The 19570-nt window shown below is 40.3% G+C and overlaps 2 pseudogenes; one reads left to right on the forward strand and one right to left on the reverse strand.

Annotated features, from left to right (window-relative positions):
* The window catches only part of LOC118980038 (calmodulin-alpha-like), a 22196-nt pseudogene extending 10630 nt beyond the window's left edge, over positions 1-11566 (reverse strand).
* Positions 11567-18141: 6575 nt separating this feature from the next.
* Positions 18142-18985, forward strand: LOC118980047 (U6 snRNA-associated Sm-like protein LSm3; annotated as a pseudogene).
* The last annotated feature ends 585 nt before the right edge of the window (positions 18986-19570 follow it).

Below are 19570 nucleotides of genomic sequence, written 5' to 3' on the forward strand. Positions count from 1 at the left end.
AAGGGAACCCTAGTTCACTATTGGTGGGATTGCAGACTGGTACAACCACTATCGAAAACAGTATGGAATTTTCTAAGAAAACTAAAAATGGACGTGCCTTTTGACCCAGCAATTCCACTGTTAGGCGTATATCCTAAGAACCCTGAAACACAAATCCAAAAGAACCTATGCACCCCAATGTTCATAGCAGCACAATTTACAATAGCCAAGAGTTGGAAGCAACCTAGATGCCCATCGGTCAATGACTGGATCAAAAAACTATGGTACATTTACACCATGGAATTCTATGCAGCAAAAAGAAAGAAGGAGCTCCTACCCTTTGCAACATCATGGATGGAACTGGAAAGCATTATGCTGAGTGAAATAAGCCAGGTGTTGAAGGACAAATACCACATCATCTCACCTTTAACAGGAAGCTAAACAACAAAACAAACAAGCAAGCACAATATAACCAAAGACACTGAAATAGAGAACAGGCTGACAGTGACCAGAGGGGAGAGGGGAGGGAATTTCAGGGCAAATAGGGGAGGGATTTAGAGGAACAAATATAAAGGATACACGGACAACAAGTGAGAAGGGTGGAAATGGGAGGGAGGGGGGAGGATGGGGGGTGGGATGGGATGGGAGTAATAGACAGAAAACTGTACTTGAAAAATAATTAAATAAAAAAATTCAAACAAACAAACAAAAAAACAAGCAAGCAAAATGTAACCAAAGACACTGAAATACAGAACATGCTGACAGGGTCCAGATGGGAGAGGGGAGAGAATCACAGGGGGAAAGGGGAAGGACTCACATGAACAAGTATAAATGACACATGGACAATAACTAAGGTGGGGGGTGGAAATGGGAGGGAGGTGGAGAGCACTGGGGCAGGGCAGGGCTGGGAATATAAGACAGAAAACTGTACTTGAACAAGAGTTAAATAATAAAAAAAAGGAAAGGAGTATAAGATTGACCTATAAAATTGACCTAGAAAAGTGGTCAATTGGTTTGATATCAGCCAAAATAAATTTTGGATGCTATAGCTTTAAATCCACAAATCTTGTCATAGAGTAAATAAAATGACTAAGGATAAAAGAGGAGCTCTTCTGAGCAGTTTTTGAAACTAGCTCTTTGGAGGGTAAAATTTCAGTCTGAAGCTTTGCTGGGGGTGAAGACGAGTGGGGTTTAAACTACAGGGTGGGTATGTACAAGGGGAGGCAAAATAAACGCAATTATCTTCTGGAGGGCAGGACTCTTGTAATATGGGCTTCCCCTACTGGGTGATTTTCTAGAAACCCCTCTGTATTAGTGTTCCAGCTGGCATTGTTTTGAAAGGCTGTGTTTGGCCTCAGCGAATTTTTTTTAAGACTTTCAGAGCTTTTAACCATTTCATGAAGGGTAATTTACGAGTGCACCTACCCACACCACACTGAGTGTTCAGCAGTTTTTGACCAAAAACAGCATGACCTCTGTACCCCAACCTCAGCCCTAGCAACTTGTTTTGTTTCCCCAGATAAAATAAGTCCTCAAAGGAAACATTTTTCCAGCATGGAAGAGGTGAAACAAAAAACAGCAAAGCTCTGAAAGTCATCAAAATCAATGAGTTCAAAAACTGTTTTGAGCAGTGGAAAAAATGTCTTGATGGGTGTATTGCATCAAATGGAGAGTATTATACTTTGAAGATGACTGAAGTTTAAACATGTAAGAATAAATACACTATTTTTATGTTTAAATAAATTCCATTTTGAGGGTCCCCCTTTGTATAGTCCAAAACTAAAGTCATGGATCTCGTTCCTCAAGGGTTCAGAGATTAGCACAATGACAGAAAAGCTCCCTCTGACTGCTGCTCTATTACCATTTCACCGTATTTGTTTCCCAACAGCTTTGTTGCAGACACCCTCTCCGCTCCTGGGTAGGAACTTCCTTGTCCAAGGCCACCCCCAGAAGCTTTTGTTCCAATAACCTTCTCTTGTACCTGGATCTCCAACGTTACTAATCAGTCATTTTAAAAAAATAATTTAGGGACAAAGAAGCTGTTGTGCCTCATTATGGAGTGACCCTGACTTTATTTTAGCTCAAAAGTGCAGTGACATAAACAGCACACACACAGAGCATTTTTACCACTACACTGGGAAACTCATGAGATAGGCCTCAGTATAAGGATGGAGTCGTTTTCAAGGTCACTGTTTCAATAATGGAAAATTGAGCTGAAGTAAGCAGATTTGCTAATGTTATCAGCCTTCTCTCTGCAACAGGCTGAGCATATCATAAATTATTCACATGTTGATGAGTTATTCTGGTTGCCATAATGAGATGCTGGCTACTGCTCCATGTCTAGCTCATCCTCAATTTATTTTAACAAAAAAGCACTCTTACCCTGAATAGGGCTGCCTGACCCTGAAGAGAGATTTTTCTGTACATAAATCAAAGCCGCCTAGAAAGTTGCCTTGACTCCTTGGCTTCTCAGTTTCCTCCAGCCTGTTGACAGCATTATCCGCTTTACCACAGGGTGGCGCACACAAACCTCCAGAAACACAACGCAGCTGAGTCCAGCACCCAGAAAGAGGGGGTGTTAGAGCAGAAATCATCATCTAGAGCAATTCATTCCTTTCACAAATGAGAAAACTGAGACTGAAAGAACGTGAGCAAACAACAGGGCTGCTTTGGCTAGCACATGATCAAAGTTCATATCTCCACCTTGTTAATCCCAACTTCACTCCACCAAAAGGCACAAACCAAAACAAACAAGTAGGCAAACAACAGAAACGCCGGGTTTTTTTCCAATGAAATTTTACAAAGAAACACAGACTTCTTCCACCCCTCCAAACCCTTTTCCCCCAACCCTTCCAACACGATAACGGAGTCTCTCTGGTGGAAAGAATTTTCCCTGAGGCATCTTTGAGGAATCACCGGGCTCCCCAGAGTTTGAAACCTATCCATGGGGTGGAATCAACTTTGAAGCAGGAGGCATAAAAAGTGATTGCCCTACTGAATTTCTCCCTCAGCCCATAGCTTTCTCTCCACTGCCTTTCCACTTCTTTCACTGCCACTAAACCTCTTGGACCTTCACCTTGCTGGTTCCCTGCCTTTGCCTCTTGCTGCTGCTGAATTCCACCAAGGAACTCAGTGACTGATTTGAAACCCCTTTTCAGCTCCAGCTGGCATCTTTTTCCGTTCCCCTCAAAGGTACCTGGGCATCAAGCCCCATCTTCACCTAGGTGGCTGTCAACAAACCTGAGTCCCTACAGTGTGCCAGGTGCTGGCTGAAGAACATTACCGTACTGTCATTTTAACTGTCACAACAGCCGTTCAGAGCAGAAAATAGTATTTAAAGATCCCCAGTGACAGATGAAAAACTGAAGCATAAAGATCACAGAGCCAGAATCTGAGGCTTGCGATCTGGCCCCAGAGCTTGCGTTCTTAATTCCTGAAGCTGTGGCCTCCCATGAATGTATCTGCAACTTTGCTTGGAAAATTGCAACTAGCAGGCATCCAGTCTCTCCATTTTCATTCCTTCTGTTTAATCATTTATCTGTGCCTCCACTCATCCTTGAAACCTTCCCCTTTCTATCCATAATTTTGAGCCTGATTTCTGTAGTGTCCCAGAGGATTGCTCCACCAATTGTTCTTCCTTATCCTCCTACTGCAGCTGCTCCACTGAAGCTTCTGATAAAATCCTGTTTGTCAAACCTAGTGGCTGCTCAGGAGTCCTCTACCCTCTAATGGTCTCCTCAGGCACCTTTTCCCAGTTGGCCATTCCCCTGACCCTCAGCCTCACCTCTGTTACCCTGGGACGTGATCCTCCTCTGGTCTTCTCCTTCCACAGCAGGTGTTCGCTCTTGGTTTTTTCAATGCAGAAGTTTGACCCCCTACCTCAGACCACATGACTCAGAATCTCTCATTCTGGGGCTCAGACATTTGTACTTTTTCAAAGGTCCTCCAGCAATTTGGCTGGAGAGCCTGGGTAAGAACCACTGCTCTTAATAAGCCAGCCATGGCAGGGAAATATGCACAATCCACTCATGTGAGGTAACCAGTCAAATTCAGGGAGACGAAAGTACCGCAGAGGTTACCAGGGACCATGCAGGCTCCATGCCATCACTATTTCCTTCCTCAGAAATGTCTTTTCTTGCCTTCCTGCCTGATTAATCCCTCCTCCTACCTCGAGCTCTGCTCGGGGCTGGTGCTGGGCTAAGTGGGCATTGCATTCTCTCTCTCTCCCTTGGTAATCTCATTTGTTCCACAGCTGCAGCTCTTCCACACATATTATTCATTCCCAACCCACCTCCAGCCCTGGCAGTGCTCCTGACTTCTGACTCGAGTTTGCATTTCCCACCACTGTCTCCCATGAGACAGCCTCTTTCCTATGGTGCCTCAAAGCCAACATGTCCAAAACCTGAATTACCATTTTTCTTCTTTCTACCCTTCTTTTTCTCCTGTGTTTTCTGTTTCAAAAACTAGCCTAATCATGTATTATGTGTATCAAACACTTAGAATGGTCCCTAGTACCTATCGTTATTATGTGAAGTTTAATAACATTATTAGTGATAAAATTATAATAGAAATATGAAAAAACCTTTAGAAACATGGTAAAACTGGTGGTGAAGTGTCTACCACTCCACAGTTCCTCCGTATTTGAAATAACTTATTTTAAAAATCAGTCTTTTAGGATATCAGGGTAGAAAAGGAAAATCCTAGTAATGTAACTGGAAGCCAAATACTGTAATTGATTATTCCCAGAACACTGTTAGGCACAGTGAAGAAAATTTACTTTGAAAAGTGGAGGTTTGCCAGATGTAATGAAAAGTAAGAATCATAAGCTCATCAGACACATAGACTAACAGGACACAGACAATATGGGTTGAACACTTGTCTCTCTAATCAAGATGTGCTATAGATCATAGAGGAGTAGGAGTTAGTGTTTAATGGATACAGAGTTTTAGTTCAGGATAAAAAAAGTTTCAGAGACGGACAATGGTGATGATTGTCCAACAATGTGAATGTATTTAATGCCAGTGGACTACACACTTAAAAATGGTTAAGGTGGGCCCTTGGGTGGCTCAATTGGCTGGAACACCATCCTATATACCAAAAGGTTGCAGGTTTAACCCCCAGTCAGAGAACACACCTAGGTTATGGGTTTGATCCCCAGTCAGGGCATATACAGGAAGCAACCAATTGATGTTTCTCTATCACATAATGTTTATCTCTCTCCCTTCCTCTGTCTAAAACAAATATATTTTTTAAGAAATGGTTAAGGTGGTAAATTTCATGTTATGTATATTTTACCATAATGAAAAAAATCAAAATAAGATCCACTAAGCTCAATAATTAAAAAACAACTATAGGTTCCTTAAGTATATATAGGGTGGGGCAGAGAGAGATTTTCAGTTGTAAAACAGTCTATTCTTATATTATTATTTATTAATTTTTGTATTATTTTCCACATGAATAATTGTAAACCTACTTTTTCTACCCTGTGTTTCTCTACTAATATACATTATTTATAAACTTTCATAAACATATGTAATATACTTCTCAAGGGTGGAATACAGTAAGAACAGTTTAAGGAATAGCTTTCAAATATATCCAAACTAAAGTTAGAAAGAATATTTCGGAATAAACTTATAGCACATCTAAGGAATAGATGCAGGGGAGAAAGATAGTTTTCTTAAACAACAGGGACATAAGAGACACTGTAATACAAAAATCAATCAGAATAAAAATTCTGATATAAATATCTATCCCTACACTTCTGCTGTTGAACAAACAAGATATTTAATTTTGAGTGCCATATAGAAAAATGAAGAATTATGACTATTAAAGTTGCTGCCCTATTCTCTTTTTGATTGACTACCTTTCTACTGGAAAACTCCGAATCAAAAACATTTCCCAAAATAATAAATTTAGAATATCCAATATGTTCTTCCCCGGTTGCTCTTGTACAAGCTTCAGCAGAGGCAGTTGTGTTCCCAGAATATCCGTGTGCTTCTCTGTGTTCTCAGCCTCCCTTGCCTTTCCTCAGAAGCCACATGCTTAGTTCTGGCCGGAAGGAAGCAACAGGGTGGCATGTGTCGCTTCCTGGCCTGATCCATCTATTTCCTTGTCCTGGGGACTTTGGTGGGTGAGAAGGTAAGAGAAATCACAAGATACAGGAAGTCTAGATCCCCAAGAGGTTGCTTGTACCGAGACCCAGCCAGCCTGCACTGGACCTTCTGAGAAATAGTTTTGTTTTTTAAGCCACTGGGGCGGGGAGAGGTTATTTGTCACTATAATAAAGCCACAGGCTTAGACTTACATACAGTAGTTAGCCTTCAGATGATAAAGTGGGTGCGTAATTAGTTTCCCTACTCATTGGAAGTCAGTTTTTAACTCCAAAGTAGCCTTCATTAAATGCTAAGAACACTAGAGGGCACAATTATGCTGTGGAAAACATTGGCCTATATTGTAAATGAAGCAAAGTATGAAATCTGTAAATCTATTAGCGCAAATTCATCATTTGAGACCATTAAATTCAAAGAGAATTTATGACACTTTATTTACCACAAAGACAGTAAATTCCAAAAACACGTAAAGTATGTGTGCATATTCACAAATTTCAATACTCACATCAGAAAACTAGCAGGAGTTTTCTCCATGTAACCGTTTTCCATTTGTTTGTTTGTTTTTCTTTCTTCAGATAGGCCTTTCTCCTGGCAACAACTGTTAGGCCATGCAATCCACTCATATTCTAATCTGATCACTTGAGAAAGCTGAAGTTTCCAAGGTCTCATTATACAAGTTGACCAGATGTTCCAAACATCAAGCTGTGACAGGAAGCTCCCCACCCACTGCAAATGTCATGCTGAGTTTTGAGCAGACTTCCTTTTCCCGTTTCCTTTTCCCCTCTCTCTAATTTTTTTCTTCAAAGTCTATTCAAAAGCTGCTGCCAAAACTATCTTCCTTTATTGTTGTTCTGATGACATCATTCCCTTCCCCAGCTCTTCCTTGTCTCAAAGTTTGCCTTCATTTCCTTGGACTGCCTCTGTCTGCCTCTCTGTCATTTTCCCTTTATGCCTGCTTCTTTTCACCGATTGCTACATGGGATTGTCATTTTTGATGTCTCAGTGTTCAGGTATCTATTCATCTGTACTTCGAACAGAGAGAGTATTCCCTTTGCTCTAACCCAGACTTTCCCAGGTCTCTTCCAAACCAACTTCGTGTGTGTATTCATTGCTCTAGATCACATTAAGCGCCTTCTACAGGCATGGCATTGTTCTGAGTATTGTAAGAGGGATATAAAAGAAGTGAGAGACATGGTCGTTAAACTCAACATTACCAGGAAGCCATTCAGTTTGGGGCTTTGGGAAACTTACTGGGATTTACTCTTTTTTAGAGACTGAAGAAATAGGAGAAAATTGTTCAGTGATATCAAATAACTTCACCATCAGAGTGGCAGGCTTGGGGGTAACTCGAATTATTTCATCATTTTATCAAGATTACAACTTCAATAAAAAATTTTCAGTCAAATTGGTATTAAGGATATAAATCCTACACTAACTTACAAAAACTTATTTCTACTGCATACCACACTCCTTTAAAAATATACTTTTGAGTGAATGTAAGACAATACAGTCAATAGTATGATGTCAATAAGGAAAATGTATTCTACTACCATAGAAAAAGGTAGTTGTGTCAAACCCAAGACCCTAACTATAATGTGAGAAAAACTCTCATCTAGAGTATATGCTATTACTGAGTGAACTAAACTCAAGAGTATAAAATTAATTACCGTGATTATAATCTCCCAGTACTGATGCGTTATTAAAAAAGGCTCATTTTGCATTCCTATTACTATAAAAATTTGATATCTTTAACATAGGATAAATACTGCCTAATAGTCACATGTATTGAAAGAAAATCACTTCTTAACAAACCTACTGAGATTTTTTACTTAGGAGTTTTGAATTCAGTCCAATTAGATTTGGTGTATTAGAAAGTACATTAAGTTAAAACTTTCCAGCTTAGTCATTCATTTGATGCTTGCTTGGTAGCTTGGTACTGGGCATACCAGTTTGAATCTTTCACTCCTCAGTTTGCTCACATGTAAAATGGGGATAGTGACATCTACTTACCCACTCTTTAAGATTGTTGTAAGAATCATAATGATAGCATGTTCAAATAATTTGAACATTATAGTTATTCAATGCAAGGTATTATTATCATTATATTTATGCCACTGAGATTTAAAGATGTTTTCCAAAAAAATTGATTATTCATTGGATTAACTAAAAGTTCACATCATCTTTAATTGTTTAGGGGAACTGTTTTAGGTTTACAAGGCAACATAATTAACAAATATTAAGTTAATGAAATTATCTGCCTCTGCTATTATAACTTCTCCAAATGTGTCATTTCAAATCAAGTTAAACTTTGTGCAAAAGAAGCAACCAGTTATTCTCAAAATCTTTATTTTAAAGAATAAAAAATATTTTAATATTATTAATATATTTAGGGTTACAGAATTCAAATACCCTAAGTTATATTTTTCCTGACTCAATAATATTAAGTATTCTTAAAATGTTTATCATATGCTTACTATGTATCAGGCATTAAACTAAGAATTAAAAGGTAGAAATATAAATAAAATAAAAGGCATCTGCCTTGGAAGAGTATTATTATTTTGAGTGTTTAAAATTAAAAATACAACTTGGTATTTTAAATGAATACTTATTTTAAATGAATATTTATTTATGTGGTATGCCACATTTATTAAATTTTTATCAACATTTCCTATTACATATGATAACCTAAAAATAACCTGAAGTAAGAGGCAACAGGCATCTATTTGAGATTTAAAAAATATGAAGAAGAAGAAGAGATAGAGGAAGGAGAGAAATAAGAAGAAGGAGAAGCAGAGGAAGAAGAGGAAGGGGGAGGGGGAGGCAGAAGAGAAGAAAAGCTATTTAAGAAGCAGATTCAGGCAGAAACCCACAAGTGCTGTGATTAGGAAACCAAGGTAAGGGGTGTTAGTGAGAAAGGGAAGGGGAACAACTATAGCAACAGAAGGGAAGGCATTCCTGTTGGTGCAGATAAACTAACATAGTGACTTTAATCCTAAACAATGTTTTTTTAATTTTTAGTCCCATTGTTATCAGTCCAGTAGTCATAATACCTGCTTTCCTGTTATCCTTGCAAACAGTTCTGTGGGACACAGTGCTGCTTTAGGCCCAGTGTAGAGGTTTAAGGCATAAGATGTGCACATCAGTTGTGGGATGACAGCTCAGACTCCATTTTAAAGGGGCTTTGTTTATTTACAAATAGTAGCCGATTTTTATTCCCAATTTATACATAAAGAAACTGAGACTCAGAGAAGTAACTTGTCAGATTCATATACCTGGTAACTGGCATTTGAACCCAAGCAGAGGTGTTCTTTACCACCATGTTGTACTGTCTCAACAAAAGGAACTTGTATAAATTCATGTTTAGAATTATATAGAACATGATGTTTTCATAGAATAAATCTGGTCACATTAGTTGTGAATGGTCAAGCTTTGTGGTAGTTAATTTTATGTGTCAATTTACCTGGGCCATGAGATGCCAAGATATTTGGTCAAACATTATCATGGGTGTGTCTGTGAGTGTGTTTCTTGGTGAGATTAACATTTTAATGATTAGACCGAATAAAGCAGATTACCTTCCCTAATGTAGGTGGGCCCTATCCACTCAGTTGAAGACCTGAATAGAACATAAAACTTGACCTTCCCCAACTAAAGAAAAATTCCCCCTGCCTGACTGCGAACCAGCTGGGACACTGGCTCTCTTCCTTGAACTAGAACTGAAACATCAGCTCTCCCTGGCCTTCACACTCATACTGGAACTACACCATTGGCTGTTTTGTCTCCCGTTCCCTGACTCACCCTGTGGATCTTGAAACTTGTCAGCCTCCACATTTGCATGAGCCGATTCCTTATAATCTCCCCCACCACCACCACCACACACATATGCCATGGATTCTATTTCTCTAGAGAACCCTGACTAATACAAATTTCTTAAGGTCCATCCAAAAGATAAGGAGAATGGAGAAATAATGATTCTGTAATATTTTATAATTCATATCTGAATAGGGTAAAAACAGTGGTTTATTCCAGTCACAACAAACACTTACTGATCTTATTTATTTATCTTTAGAGGGGGAGGGAAGGAGAGAGGAAGAGAAACATTAATGTATGGTTGCTTTTTGTGCATCCCCTGTTGGGAACTGGCCCCTGCCGGGAACTGGCCTGCAACCCAGGCATGTGCCCTGACTGGGAATCGAACCATGATCGTGTGGTTCGCAGGCCGGCACTCATCATTCAACAAAATTTAGAGTGCCTCTTCTTTACCAGGCTGGAAAGTACTGATGCAGGTATTCCAGAGGTCTGCGGACCCAAAGGTCTGTGACCCACAGTGGGTTCTTAGCTTTGCCCAGGAAATAATTTTAAATTGAGCCAGCATAGAGTTCAAAGTGAAAGGCAGTTTATTAGTGAAGCAGTGAAACAGAAAGTAGCTACTCCACAAAGCAGCCCCTCCCTAATCTGATTTACTTCTTTATTGAGTTTCATTTAATTGAGGAGCAAAGCATTCAATAATGGGGAGGAGTATTCAGGAATTTTCCAAGAGACAAGTGGAGACTCCTTGGAAGAGCCCTTTTGCCATGTGTATCCTTACATGGGCTTTCTGTCTCCAATCACAGCAGCACGTGGGGCACGTCCTTTACTATGCTATTGTGTCGTAAGGAGTGTATAATGAGGCTAGGGGTGGTCTTCGGCAAATTCTAAGCTATAATGTGTTTTGGGTTGGTCTTCCTTGCTAGTCCCTGTAGCCTTTATTGGTTACAGTTATTTGGCTACATACCCTATCTCAGTACTGTGAGAGGCACTGAAAATACCAAGGGCAGAAAAGACAAAGGCCCCCACCCATAAAAGCTCAGTGGAATGAGAGCTAGAGGCATTTGATAGAAAAACTTGTGTTTTCAAAGGTTATAAATGTTGAATTATCAGGCCCCTTTATCTCCTCCTCCACCGCAGCACAAACCCGTTACTTCTGGCCTTGTTTAACACTCCATTATCAGGGACATTTTAGGCTCTGAAACTGCCTAAGCCATCACTTTCTCTTTGGGGAATGTTTTTATGAAATTGTCTTTCCCAATTATGTCCCACAAACTATAACCGGGCACTGGGCAGCATGGGGTCGGCCACTTGTTGCTGCGTACACACATAACAAAAATTTATGTGGGAGGAAATTGGTTTTTATTAACAAGGTTTCCAATTTCCGGGGAGGTGTTGCTGGGAGCATTCATACTCTGAACCCTTCTCTTCTGCAAGACATAGAACCCCCCTTGCTCCCAAAATTATTGCAAATCAAAAGCCACACCAAAAAGTTCCCCATTATGGCTTATCTATCCTTTTGGAGCTTAAACTAGCCATGCAATCCGGTCTCCATCCTTTCTGGGGTGTGTAATTGTGGGTTTCAGAGTCACCATCATCTTGCTCTCACTCTCTCGCTCTCGCTCAGGGTCAGGAGTAGAGTAGTACACTTCCAGATCACTCCAGATGGTCATGCAGGGGAATATCCATCCGTGAGGAACTTGCCACCTTCTACCTCCTTGTGATGCTCTCAGTCTCTGAGTGCTGCTGTCAGGGTGAGGGAGAGGAAGTAATCCAGGACCTGTGTGCCTTGCTGCACTGGGTCTGAGTGTCCCAAAGGCTAGAGCCCAGTGAGGCACAAATCCCAGTGTGGGAGCCTGCCTTGGGGAGCTGACATCCAACCTTGTGGGGCCTAACCCCCAGGTGGGCCTGGCATGATTGCTCCCACTCCTGCGCAGTGAAGCAAGAGCCCAAGAAGCCAAGAGAGCCAGAGCCCCCAATCCAAGAGAGTGAGGTTCTGTCTGCCTTCTGTTTCAAAGTCCTCTTCTATTATTCCATACACTCCAAAAGCCATAGGAATGTCCAGCTTTCAACCAGTGAGGGCCACTGTCAGCCATTTTTGCCTTTGCCCCTCTTCTGGCCACCATGTTGCAAAAGGGGGCAAAGTCACCCCTCAAGCATGCTCTGTTCAAACTCCCTTCTGCCCAGCCATGAGCTGTCTGGCTGCCCCCAGGCAATTCCCATCCTTTGCAGGAAGGGAAAGCTGCTTATAATCTTCAATCCCACCTCAGGGTTTTCTCCCTGCCCCATGCTTTCTCCAGGGATTTGGCCTGACCACTCTATTACATAACTTTTCAAAGCTCTTCACAACTGCTTCAACCTATTAAGATCTCCTTCTCATCTAAATTTCCAAAGATATTATTTTCTATGCTCTTTATTAGCATATATCAAAGATGAGTTCTTACTTACATTTAATACTCTAGTTGTTAAGTTTCTAAAAGTAGGATATATTCTTTTATTTCTTTGTCTCACTCAGTACAGTAAGCATTACTGTAGTAGCAATGATTTAGTACTGCTGACTCAGTAAGAGAAACTGGGAAATTGTAAGAGGGTGCAGCCAAGAGAGGGGCCCAAAAGTGGGGTCCAGAACTCAAAGTGTCCAAAAAATATTAGGATGTCCTCACCCCAACCCCCAACAGGTGTGAGTTGGGGAAGGGACAAATGGAGCAGGGCCATTGAGAGCTGTTTTGTACAGTAGCAGCTTTGCAGCTAACCTCATGGTTATTTAACATATCTATAACCTTTAACTAGTTTCATAGGTATGTTAAGTAGTTGTGGCCAGGCTTTGAGCCAGGGAGAAGGGAGTGACTTCCACCCAAGAAGTAACTGGGAGGTAACTCCCCCTGTTTACAGTGCCTGCATGAGAGCTTAGAGAAGACTGGCTTCATGCCATGGGTCCACACCTGCCCAGACTCACTATGGCAGCCCAGTAAAGCTGGAAGGATATGGGAGTGCTGGCAGGTGTAACCTATTGTGGGAGGTGTCCGAAATGGGGCTGCAGAGGAAGATTGGTACGGGGGTCTAAACCCAGACACAGCAGCCATTGAGGGAGCCATGCGCTTTTGAGCAGAGCGGGGACTTCTGCTGCTGGGGTAGAGAGAATCACCATGCAGCTTTAGCAGAAAAACACCACTCAGCTTTGGCAGAGTGGCGACCTCCCCTGCCCAACCACAGCTTTGAAGGAAAGGAGAGAGCCACGTGGTTTGGCCAGAGTGCAGACCCCCCGCAGCTCTGGTGGAGACAAGAACCATGAGGTTTTGGCCAGACTGGAGATCCCTGCAGCTTTGGTAGTAAAGGACCACAGGGCTTTGGGGTGCTCTCTTTGGCCACGTGACCTGGGAAGCAAGAGAGACTTTGCCTGGAAGAAGGGTGAAAGAACTGTTGCCAGTAGGCCATGATATGGTGCCACATGACTTTGGAGTAATTAGAGATCCTGCCTGGATAGCGACACAGCGGACAGTGTCAGCGGCCTAAAACACAGACGTGTGCTTCTTTTCCTGAGATACGGTACCCTGAATTAGGGCAGGGGGGATAAGGAAGCACTGTGGGCATCTGTGGGTATCCAAAAAAACTTTGATATCTTAATGAAGACATTAGGTCACTACTTTAAGTCTGTATAGCTTTAAATAAACATTTCCTTCCCTTTTCACAAATCTCTGGCATTGAGAGATGTCTTTCCTATAAGGCGGCGGACATAATGAGTCTGTGTGTGGGTTCGGTAACAAAATCACTTCATTTTGCTGACTGAGCGAAAAATGAATCAAGAGATTGCCCTAGAATTAAATAACAAAGTAATATTGAAGGGTCATGAGATTTGCAAATCTGTTAACACTACCAGGTAACACCCAGTGTTCAAAGGAAAAAGTAGAGACTTCTTATAATAAAAAGTACATTATTGAGAAGGATCAGTCCCGCATTCTTAGCTTCTGGAATGGTCTGAGATGGTGCTGTGCAGACATGAACATTCTTTCCTAAGTTCTTCACAGGGCTATCTGGAGGATTTATAAATATCTCCGAGCATTAATGCACAACTAAAAATATTGCACAACTTTCAAATATTTAGTCCTCAGGCTACTTAAGGTAAAATAAAATCTATTCTTCATGTTTCAGCCCATTCTAATTTAAGTAATTTTGTTAGCTCAGCTATTGCAACTCCATTTTGTTTCTTCATTCTTTCCTCAGTTTCATTTCTTTGATTTTTCATACATAATGAAGAAAATACTTCATAATGAAATTTCTGTGCAAAACATTTTTGGTTCCTAAGTGGTAAACTAAGACCAAATGAGTTGCAAATATAATGTTTATAAACTTATGATGAGAGAGACAGGCATTTTTTGTGCATAATGTCATTATAAGGAAATTCATCAACATCTATTATGAGAATAAGTATTTTCTTTCCATAAAAAATGTGCAAAAGTAACAACTTCCGGCAAACATGGAGGCCTAGGTACACACTGTGCCTCCCTGCACAACCAAAATAAGGACAACAAAAATTTAGAAACAAAAATCAACCAGTACTGACAGAAAATTGAATTGTATGGAAGTTCAACAACCAAGGAGTTAAAGAAGAAACATTCATCTAGACCAGTAGGAGGGGCGAAATCAGGCAGCCAGGCAGAGAGGGGTCACAGCAAAAAAAATTTGGTGGTTGTCAAACCCAGGGGGCACAAGGTGGCAGCAGGCAGACCAAACAAGGTGTCAGATTATGGAGGGGCGCTGTGGCTGGTGGACCGAGCAGTCCCACATTTGCAGATAAACCAGGCAAAACTGGGGAGCAAGACAGACTACATGACCCAGTGTCCCAGTGCAGGGAAATAAAGCCTCAAAACACCAAATGAAAACACCCCTGGGGGATTGAGTTGCCAAGAGAGACTCCCAGCCTCACAGGAGAGTTCGTTGGAGAGACCCACAGGGTCCTAGAACAAACACAACCCACCCTCCTGGGAATCAGCACCAGAAGGGTCCAGTTTGTTTAAGGGAAGTGGCAGAAGTGACTGAAATCCAGCAGAGAGTAGAGCAAGCACCATTGTTCCCTCTCAGACCCCTCCCCCATATACAGCTTCACAACCCAGCAACTGGGTTGCCTCACCCTGGTGAACACCTAAGGCTCCACCCCTCACTATGTAACAGGCATGTCAAGACAAAAAAAAAAAATGGCCCAAATGAAAGAACAGATCAAAGCTCCACACAAAAAAATACAACTAAGCCATAGATAGCCAACCTACCAGATGTACAGTTCAAAACAATGGTAATCAGTATGCTCATGGAAGTGGTAAATTTGTTTGCAAATTAGATGAAAAAATGAAGGCTACACTAAATGAAATAAAGGAAAATGTACAGGGAACCAATAGTGATGGGAAGGAAACTGGGACTCAGATCAACGGTGTGGATCAGAAGGAAGAAAGAAACAACCAAACAGAAAATATAAAAATAAGAATTCAAAAAAATGAGGAGAGGCTTAGGAACCTCCAGGACATCTTTAAATGTTCCAACATCCAAATTATAGAGGTACCAGAAGGAGAAAAGGAAGAGCAACAAGTGGAAAACTTATGTGAACAAATAATGAAGGAGAACTTCCCCAGTCTGGCAAAGGAAATAGACTTCCAGGAAGTCCAGGAAGCTCAGAGAGTCCCAAAGAAGTTGGACCCAAGAAGGAACACACCAAGGCACATCATAATTACATTATCCAATATTAAAATGAAGGAGAGAATCCTAGAAGCAGCAAGAGATAAGGAGACAGTTACCTACAAAGGAGTTCCCATCAGACTGTCAGCTGATTTCTCAAAAGAGACCTTACAGGTAAGAAGGGGCTGGAAAGAAGTAGTCCAAGTTGTGAAAGGCAAGGACCTACATCCAAGATTGCTCTATCCAGCAAAGATTTCATTTAGAATGGAAGGGCAGAGAAAGAGCTTCTCAGATAAGGTCAAGTTCAAGGAGGTCATCATCTCCGAGCCCTTACTCTATGAAATGTTAAAGGGACTTCCCTAAGAAAAAGAAGATAGAAAACATGTACAGTAAAATGACAGCAAACTCACAGTTATTAACAACCATACCTCAAACAAAAACAAACTAAGCAAACAACTAGAACAGGAACAGAACCACAGAAATGGAGATCACATGGAGGGGTAGCAACAAGGGAGTAGGAGGAGGAGAGGAGGGGAGAAGGTACAGTGAATAAGTAGCATAGATGGTAGGTAGAAAATAAACAGGGGAAGGTAAGAATAGTGTGGGAAATGTAGAATCTAAAGAACTTGTAGGTATGACGCATGAACTAAAGGAGGGGAATGTGGGTGGGAGAGGGCGTGCAGTGTGGAGGGAAGTGAAGGGGAGAAATGGGACAACTGTAGTAGCATAATCAATAAGATATATTTGTAAAAAATATGAAAAACTATTCCACTATGTAATGTGGAAGGAGAGGCCACACACTAAACCTGACAAATTTAGAAACGGCCTGCATGACTAGCCTTACAAACTCAGAGACTGAAAGTAACCACATAAGATAGTCTAAACAAAATTCCTAACTAAAAGTGAGTTGGGGCAGATGGCTCATATCCCAGGCCTGTAGCTTCCTGGACAAAGGTAATCATTACCAGAAGTGAGACTGTCTATTGTCTTTTTCCATCTAAGATAACACACCTTTGAAATGTCAGAGTAATTGCTTTTCCCAGAGTCCTCAGGGCACAACCGGAGCAGAAGACCACAGAACCTCTCCTTGCTATCTTCCCCACTCCCAGTACCATTCTATGTGCTGTTACTGTTAATTATTAATTATCCTGTACCCACCAATGTAAAATAAGTATGGGTGACTCCATTTTACTTTTATCCAATCCCAGAAATTAATCTATTTTTCCTTCCCCTGCCCCCTTAATGTACCAATGGATTTTTTAATATATATTTTATTGATTTTACCATTACAGTTGTTGTTCTATTCCCCCCTTCATTCTCCTCCACCCTGCACACTCCCTCCCCCACCATTCCCCTCTTTAGTTTATGACCACATGTCTCAAGTTCATTAGATTCTATATTTCCCCTACTATTCTTGCCCTCCCCCCTATCTATTTTCTACCTACTGTCTATGCTATTTTCTGTACCTTCTTCCTCTTTCTCCTCCTCCCACTCCCCTGTTGCTAACCCTCCATGTGTTCTTCATTTCTATGTTTCCGCTCCTGATTGGTAACAGGCATGAACAGTCCAAAATATGGCTCAAGAAGAACTCAAAGCCCCAGAGCCGATAACTCTAAGTGACCGAGAAATAGCAAACCTATCAGATGCACAGTTCAAAATACTGGTAATCAGAATGCTCACAGAACTGGTTGATTATAGTCACAAATTAGAGGAACATATGAAGGCTAAACTAATTGAAGTGAAGGGAAATGCACAGGAAACCAATAGCGATGGAAAGGAAACTGGGACTTAAATCAATGGAATGGACCAGAAGGAAGAACGAAACATCCAACCAGAAAAGAATGAAGAAACAAGAATTCAAAAAATGAGGAGAGGCTTAGGAACCTCCAGGACATCTTTAAATGTTCCAACATCCGAATTATAGGGGTACCAAAAGGGGAAGAGGAACAGCCATGAGTGGAAAACATATTTGAACCAATGGATTTTACGTAACCCTCCTTATGCCTCCTTTGACTATACAGTATAAAATAATCTGCAAAACTGTTATTCCCCAATGCATTTTCTCAATCCATTGAGACTTTGCTTCTCAGCAACTGTCAACAGTTTGGCTCAAATAAAATTATGAAAATTCCTCTATAGGTTTGGATGTTTCTTATGTCAACAGCGAGGATTGTAATCTATAGTCAATAATTAAATTCTAACCTTGGGAAAATGCTTAAGCCATATACAATTTGCAGTTGAAATTTATTTCTATGTGGTTGAGGAACTGAACTATCTAAAAAAAGGGCAGAGTTGGGAGCACCTTTTTAATTTGTGGAGGCAGAAGAGGACAGTAGTTATGATGAAACTCAGATTAAAACCATGATGCCACCTACTATAACTGCACAAACTGGGACACATTAGTCTTGCTAAGTCTCAATTTTCTCATCTTGAAAATTCATAAGTTACAACTTTCTTCTTTACCTTTTTATTTGGTGTAACTCGAAAAAGATACTCATTGTAAGAGAGTATTTCTGATTTTCAGGAGATTCTCACTTCATTAACACCTAAATCTACAGGCTCATTGAGAAAGATTAAATGAGTCATGACGATGTAAAGTACTGGTAAGTTGCCTGGCACATAGTAATAGTGAAACAAATGGTACCTTAGAAATTAAGTAGCCAGAAAGCTTATATGTGGCTAGTCACAGTAAGTTCACCACACTGGTTCTGCATTATTCTTACTTAGCTAAAACGTCTGTTAAATGTGCTCTTCATGTGCCTTTAAGAAGTTTATAATCTTATTCTTCCAAAATAGGTTTTATAGTTTAGAAATTTCAACTGTTACTTTTTGCTTCATCAAATGCTTTTTCTTGCTATCACTTACATTCTTGTGGTGATCATTATCTCCAGCATTACTCTAAGAATAGGATTATAGGAGCTCCAGTGGCGCAATCGGTTAGCGCGAGGTACTTGTAAGAATAGGATTATAGATTTTTTTTTTAAAAAACCCATCAACCATGAGTCTCTATTCCCATTTAAATTCCATGATGAATTTGCAAAATTCTATCTAAATAGCTACATTGTTCTTGGCCCATTAGGTATTATCAGCAGGATTTAAATTTAACAGTTCATAGCACAGGTTTAAAATAGGCAGACTACGTGGACCAGGAACAAACTGCCAACCGTAGGAGAGTCCCTGTAGCTCATCAGGATCAACCTGGATGAGCGAATTTATGTGAAAACAAGAAATGACAGAGAGCTTCCAGGTAGACTACATGCTTATGATCAATATTTAAGTATGATATTTGGAGTTGTGGAAGAAACTGTGACTATTATAAAAACTAATAAACACATGAGGACATATATTAATCAACAGAACAATATTCTGATGTTTTTTGTTCAGTGAGATGGTATTTACTAGTTGCCCCTCCATTGACAGTCGGTTGAAACAAATAATATATTTTCTATTAGGTGACTGTATGATTGTTTTTATATGCAGAAGATATTCAGAAGAGAACCCTGTGTAAATTCTGATATTAAGAAATGGCCAAGGATTCTTCCACTCCTGAAATGAGCTGATTTAGACATAGCTCACAAATTCTTAAGCTAATTGGCATTTTTTTCTCCAACCTTTCCAATAAATATGATCACCAAGGAAAAAATAAAATTGATTTAATAACTCATAGTAAAGCATTAAAAAGCAAATGTGAAATAGTTGTATATGACTGTTAAATATAGAGAAAATAGTCAAGATTTGAACTGAATCAAAGGTAAAAAAAATAATAAACAGTCCCTGTGGTTAAACTAAATCTTCTAAATATTGTGTAATAATAAAATATAGACACCAGAACAGATGGAGTTAACGAATGGAAATGTCTGGGTAGATATTTTCTGTTTATTTCAAATAATTGCAACACTGGAAAACATACTAAATACATGCTGCCTATATACAGGGGTGCATTTGAAGAAAAAGTAACACTTTACAGCCATACAGGGGGGAAATTACAGTCTTGGCTCAAAGGAACTGGGGCT

The sequence above is a fragment of the Sturnira hondurensis genome, unplaced genomic scaffold (assembly GCF_014824575.4).
Source record: "Sturnira hondurensis isolate 20B ecotype Veracruz unplaced genomic scaffold, ASM1482457v3 Scaffold0001872, whole genome shotgun sequence".
NCBI classification, from domain to species: domain Eukaryota; kingdom Metazoa; phylum Chordata; class Mammalia; order Chiroptera; family Phyllostomidae; genus Sturnira; species Sturnira hondurensis.